Below are 6,837 nucleotides of genomic sequence, written 5' to 3'. Positions count from 1 at the left end.
TAGTACTTGGTTTAGTCGAATTGATCTTTCATGCACTCTAAGGTTATTTAAATATGAACATTGAATTGTGGAGCTTGTTAACTCCGGCATTGAGGGTTCGTGTAATCCTACGCAATGTGTTCATCATCCAACAAGAGTGTAGAGCATGCATTTATCTATTCTGTTATGTGATCAATGTTGAGAGTGTCCACTAGCGAAAGTCTAATCCCTAGGCCTTGTTCCTAAATACTGAAATACAAATCTGCTGCAATACTTGTTTTACTATTTTCTCTGCAAACAATCATCTTCCACACAATACGGTTAATCCTTTGTTACAGCAAGCCGGTGAGATTGACAACCTCATTGTTTCGTTGGGGCAAAGTACTTTGGTTGTGTTGTGCAGGTTCCACGTTGGCGCCGGAATCTCTGGTGTTGCGCCGCACTACATCCCGCCGCCATCAACCTTCAACGTGCTTCTTGGCTCCTCCTGGTTCGATAAACCTTGGTTTCTTTCTGAGGGAAAACTTGCTGCTGTGCGCATCATACCTTCCTCTTGGGGTTGCCCAACGAACGTGTGAAATACACGCCATCAAGCATATTTTCTAGCGTCGTTGCCGGGGAGATCAAGACACGCTGCAAGGGGAGTCTCCACTTCTCAATCTCTTTACTTTGTTTTTGTCTTGCTTAGTTTATTTACTACTTTGTTTGCTGCACTAAATCAAAATACAAAAAAATTAGTTACTTGTTTTACTTTACTTAATATCATGCATGTTTTTATTTCACTAGTTAAGCATAATGGAAAACAACAAAAATATGAGAGATCTTTATGAACATTATCTTGAATTAGGACATGATGTGTTTGAAGAGAGAATTAAAAAACCCATGGAACTTTATATGCATGCTAATGGGAATGTTATTACTATGGATGCTTTGAACACCATTGTTGCTAATGCTATGGAAAATTCTAAGGTTGGGGAAGCTGGCTCTGATGAGCATGATCTTTTTAGTCCCCAAGCATTGAGGAGAAAATTTTCTTTTATGATTACAATATGCCTCCTATATATGATGATAGCCACTTTGTTGAATTTGCTCCCACTACAACTAATAAAATTGATTATGCTTACGTGGAGAGTAATAATTTTATGCATGAGACTCATGATAAGAATGCTTTATGTGATAGTTATATTGTTGAGTTTGCTCATGTTGCTACTGAAAGTTATTATGAGAGAGGAAAATATGGTTGTAGAAATTTTCATGTTACTAAAATGCCTCTCTATGTGCTGAATTTTTTGAAGCTACACTTGTTCCATCTTCCTATGCTTGTTACTTTGCTCTTCATGAACTTGTTTATTTACAAGACTCCTATGCATAGGAAGCATGTTAGACTTAAATTTGTTTTGAATTTGCCTCTTGATGCTCTCTTTTGCTTCAACTACTATTTCTTGCGAGTGCATCATTAAAACTCGCTGAGCCCATCTTAATGGCTATAAAGAAAGAACTTCTTGGGAGATAACCCATGTGTTTATTTTGCTACAGTACTTTGTTTTATATTTGTGTCTTGGAAGTTGTTTACTACTGTAGCAACCTCTCCTTATCTAAGTTTTGAGTTTTGTTGTGCCAAGTAAAGTCTTTGATAGTAAAGTAAGTACTAGATTTGGATTACTGCGCAGTTCCAGATTTCTTTGCTGTCACGAATCTGGGTCTACCTCCCTGTAGGTAGCTCAGAAAATTAAGCCAATTTACGTGCATGATCCTCAGATATGTACGCAACTTTCATTCAATTTGAGCATTTTCATTTGAGCAAGTCTGGTGGCCTAATAAAATCCATCTTTACGGACTGTTCTGTTTTGACAGATTCTGCCTTTTATTTTGCATTGCCTCTTTTGCTATGTTGGATGAATTTCTTTGATCCATTAATGTCCAGTAGCTTTATGCAATGTCCAGAAGTGTTAAGAATGATTGTGTCACCTCTGAACATGTTAATTTTTATTAAGCACTAACCCTCTAATGAGTTGTTTCGAGTTTGGTGTGGAGGAAGTTTTCAAGGATCAAGAGAGGAGTATGATGCAATATGATCAAGGAGAGTGAAAGCTCTAATCTTGGGGATGCCCCGGTGGTTCACCCCTGCATATTATAAGAAGACTCAAGCGTCTAAGCTTGGGGATGCCCAAGGCATCCCCTTCTTCATCGACAACATTATCAGGTTCCTCCCCTGAAACTATATTTTTATTCCGTCACATCTTATGCACTTTGCTTGGAGCGTCGGTTTGTTTTTGTTTTTTGTTTTGTTTGAATAAAATGGATCCTAGCATTCACTTTATGGGAGAGAGACACGCTCCGCTGTAGCATATGGACAAATATGTCCTTAGGCTTTACTCATAGTATTCATGGCGAAGTTTCTTCTTCGTTAAATTGTTATATGGTTGGAATTGGAAAATGCTACATGTAGTAACTCTAAAATGTCTTGGATAATTTGATACTTGGCAATTGTTGTGCTCATGTTTAAGCTCTTGCATCATATACTTTGCACCCATTAATGAAGAAATACTTAGAGCTTGCTAATTTGGTTTGCATATTTGGTTTCTCTAGAGTCTAGATAACATCTAGTATTGAGTTTTGAACAACAAGGAAGACGGTGTGGAGTCTTATAATGTTTACAATATGTCTTTTATGTGAGTTTTGCTGCACCGTTCATCCTTGTGTTTGTTTCAAATAACCTTGCTAGTCTAAACCTTGTATCGAGAGGGAATACTTCTCATGCATCCAAAATCCTTGAGCCAACCACTACGCCATTTGTGTCCACCATACCTACCTACTACATGGTATTTATCCGCCATTCCAAAGTAAATTGCTTGAGTGCTACCTTTAAAATTCCATCATTCACCTTTGCAATATATAGCTCATGGGACAAATAGCTTAAAAACTATTGTGGTATTGAATATGTACTTATGCACTTTATCTCTTATTAAGTTGCTTGTTGTGCGATAACCATGCTTCGGGGACGCCATCAACTATTCTTTGTTGAATATCATGTGAGTTGCTATGCATGTCCGTCTTGTATGAAGTAAGAGAGATCTACCACCTTAATGGTTGGAGCATGCATATTGTTAGAGAAGAACATTGGGCCGCTAACTAAAGCCATGAATCATGGTGGAAGTTTCAGTTTTGGACACACATCCTCAATCTCATATGAGAATAATAATTGTTGCCACATGCTTATGCATTAAAGAGGAGTCCATTATCTCGTTGTCCATGTTGTCCCGGTATGGATGTCTAAGTTGAGAATACTCAAAAGCGAGAAATCCAAAATGCGAGCTTTCTCCTTAGACCTTTGTACAGGCGGCATGGAGGTACCCCATTGTGACACTTGGTTAAAACATGTGCATTGCAAAGATTCGGTAGTCCAATCTAATTAGGACAAGGTGCGGGCACTATTAGTATACTATGCATGAGACTTGCAACTTGTAAGATATAATTTTCATAACTCATATGCTTTATTACTACCGTTGACAAAATTGTTTCATGTTGACATAGGCATCCCAAATGGGCCTGCCGAATATAGTACCCGGGGTTTATTGAAGGCCCACTACCCGAAGAATAAGAAGATTCGGAAGCCCAAGATGTATTTAAGGAAAAGATAGAGTTGTAATAGGAGATGTTATTTGTAATCCGGCGGGATGAGTTAGAAACCGTCCCGGACTGCGTAACTTGTACGAAACGAAACCCTCGGCTCCACCTCTTATATAAAGGGGGAGTCGAGGGACGAGGAGATCATCGAATCATTGTCTGCAAACCCTAGTTTTCATATTCGTCGAGTACTTTTCGGCTGAAACCTTCGAGATCTACTTACCCTCTACTTCTAACTAAACCCTAGCCTACAATCCATAGGCATTGATAAGTTAATCCCTTGTCAATTGGCGCCGTATGTGGGAATTAGAGGCGTAAGGATCTGATCTCGATGGCACGTTCAAGATCTTCGACATCGTCAACCGGAAGCAACACTATGGATCGAGGTAAACAGATCGCTGCTGGTCTTGTTGATTTTGTTCCTCACCCACCCTCCCGTTTGGATGCATATGCGTATCCGGCGGAGCCCCTTGGAGATGACGTTCGGAAGGTTCCACTTTCGCGTCGAGAAGGAAGGATCGTATCGTGTCGAAATTCCGATTTCGTCGGGATCGTCGGCGGTCGATTCTCGATTTTTCAAGCTATGCATCGTCAACCGAGTCGAAGAAGAAACTTCGGCAACACGTTACGTCGGCATCGAGCAAGAGAAACTCGCCAAGACCTTCGACAACGCATCGTTTGAGTCATCCGCGGACTCATATATAAGCGATGGCTCAAGCGATGTCGACGATTACGACTTCATCGACAAATCTCTCACGATGGGCAAGGTCTTCATCAATCTCAACAATGATGTCACCGAACCCAACATAGATCTGAGTACAAAATATCATCAGATTTATGCTATCGAAAATCAAGAGGAAACATCGGAGGCTTTCGACGAGTTGGGAAATCCTTTTGTCGATCCCTCAGATCTAAGGAGAGGTATGGGCACTAAATATGTCGGGCCCACACCACGCGTCAGAGTCCAACTTCCACGAGCAGCACTGGGATAGAGCGGCAAAAGCCATAGATGGTTCGGAACCAATGACGACAACAGCTACGGCTCAAGAGCTGCAAGCTTATCAATATATGCTCGCACGAACTGCCCGAGAAATAGAAAAACAGACAGGCTGAGTTGAACGGGAGAAAGGAGGCAGCTACGCATCCGAGCGAGGAGAAGGGCAGATCTAAGTGGACAATCTAGAGTTTCGGGTGATAGCCACGGGAGGCTCGGAACGAGAGGAAGATCAAGGTTACAACACATACCCGAAGCGAAAAGAGAGTACTTGGTTCAAAACCTCAACATGTCTTTTATGTCGATAGATACAAGAGGAAATATTATCCCTAAGACACCGAAGCTGGGTATATGGCGACACAAGCTTACATCCTTGCATCCGAGGCCACCCCGGGAGATCCAAGGGAAACATTATACAACATGGCATTGGCGGGGGTTGGAGCTATGGGGACGGCGTTCGTAGCAACGCCTCCCGAAGGAGCGGCAAGGCAAAATAGTCCACGACCTGCGGCGGCGACGGCGGCAGCTCCGGAAGGACCAAGTGGAGCAAGAGATACGGGAGCACAAGCAAGGGTCGATAGAGCGAGGCAAAGCAGAAGAGATCATCGGCGGTCCCGGAGCTTAATGACGAGGATATGTGCGGTCTACCGTGCTTCACGAGAAGAGTCCGAAAAACTCGAGTCCCCTCGGGATTCAAGTTACCCGATCACTTCAAAAAGTTCGACGGCCTGCAAGATCCGGAGGACCAGTTAATTGATTACCTCGAGACGGTGAAGCTAGCTGGAGGAACTAGAGCAACAGCCATGCAAAGTATCCAGGTGCACTTAAGTGGAGCCGCACGATCTTGGATCAAAAAACTTCCGCCAGGATCCATCGACAGCTGGGAAAGTTTCGAGGACGTATTCGTCAAGAACTTCAGGTCCACGTGCAAAAAACCTGCGTCGTTAGAAGAGCTGAGGGCATGTCGACAAAAGCCGAGATGAATCAATGAGAAAATATATCCAAAGGTGGAACATCATAAAAAACTCGGCAGAAAATATATCCGACGAGAGAGCAATAGATGCGTTTGTCGCGAGAATCGAGCGTGGAGATTTTGTCGAGGACTTGGGAAGGACCAATCCAAAAACGAGTATCCGCGTTGATGGAGATAGCAAATAGATGGGCGAGACGGAGAAGACGCTGTCCACAATAAACGACACGAGTCGCCGGAAGAAGACCGTGGTCGAAATTATCAATCGAGGCGACGATTTCCTCGGCGGTATCCGAATTATGACGCCCAGGGCAAATTTCGGCGGGATTTCGGGCAAATACGGGAGGAAGCAACGGAGACGATTATCGGAGAAGCAATGAGCAGCGAAGCGATAATAGGGACGACTCCCGCAACGAGGCAAAATAGTGGGCCAAGGTTTCCACGACCTTTTGTGTCTCCCGAAGAAATGTTAAATGGACCGTGCCGAGATGCATTTTTTCCTCGATAGCAATGGGAAAAGACAGTCAGGACACCTGCAGAAAGATTGACGAAATTTTCAAGCAATGTTCAGATGTGCAGAAAACGCTCACGCACGAGCAGCACAGAGAAATCCTCGGGAGCCTAGGAGCGAAGTTCACCTACCGCCACCTCCCGCGATTACAGAGGACAATCGACACCAGCTCAGAATAGCGGCAGCACCTGCACCACCACCCTATGTTGATCCTAACTCCAACGGAGCAGTGTCGATGATTCGAAGGGAAGGCCATCCAATAGAGCTCAAAAAGTAATCTCACGACAGGTGTTTATGGCGAGAGAAAATGCCTCCACCAACGAGTTAAGTACCTTAATTGGTCGGGACAAGATATCGGCTTCACAATAGCAGATCATCCGCAGCAAGTTCCTCGACCGAGGCAGTCAGCACTTATTACGCCGGCGGTTATTGCGGGCTTTGATGTTTCTCGAGTATTCATAGATGGTGGCAGCAGCTTAAACCTTATGTATGCGAGATACATTGAGGAAGATGAACATATCCTTAGCAAACCTGAAGCCAACGGACACAAGGTTCCACGGCATCACACCGGAAAAACCAAGTTACCCATTGGGAAAGATCAACCTCGACGTTCAGTTTGGAACCCGAGAAAATTATAGAATCGAGAAATTGGAGTTTGAAGTCGTGGATTTTCCATCGCAATACCACGCCTTGTTGGGACGACCAGCATATGCTAGATTCATGGCGAGTACCACACTATACATACCTGTTATGGAG

The sequence above is a fragment of the Lolium rigidum genome, chromosome 4 (assembly GCF_022539505.1).
Source record: "Lolium rigidum isolate FL_2022 chromosome 4, APGP_CSIRO_Lrig_0.1, whole genome shotgun sequence".
In the NCBI taxonomy this organism is placed as follows: domain Eukaryota; kingdom Viridiplantae; phylum Streptophyta; class Magnoliopsida; order Poales; family Poaceae; genus Lolium; species Lolium rigidum.
This window is presented reverse-complemented; position numbering follows the sequence as displayed.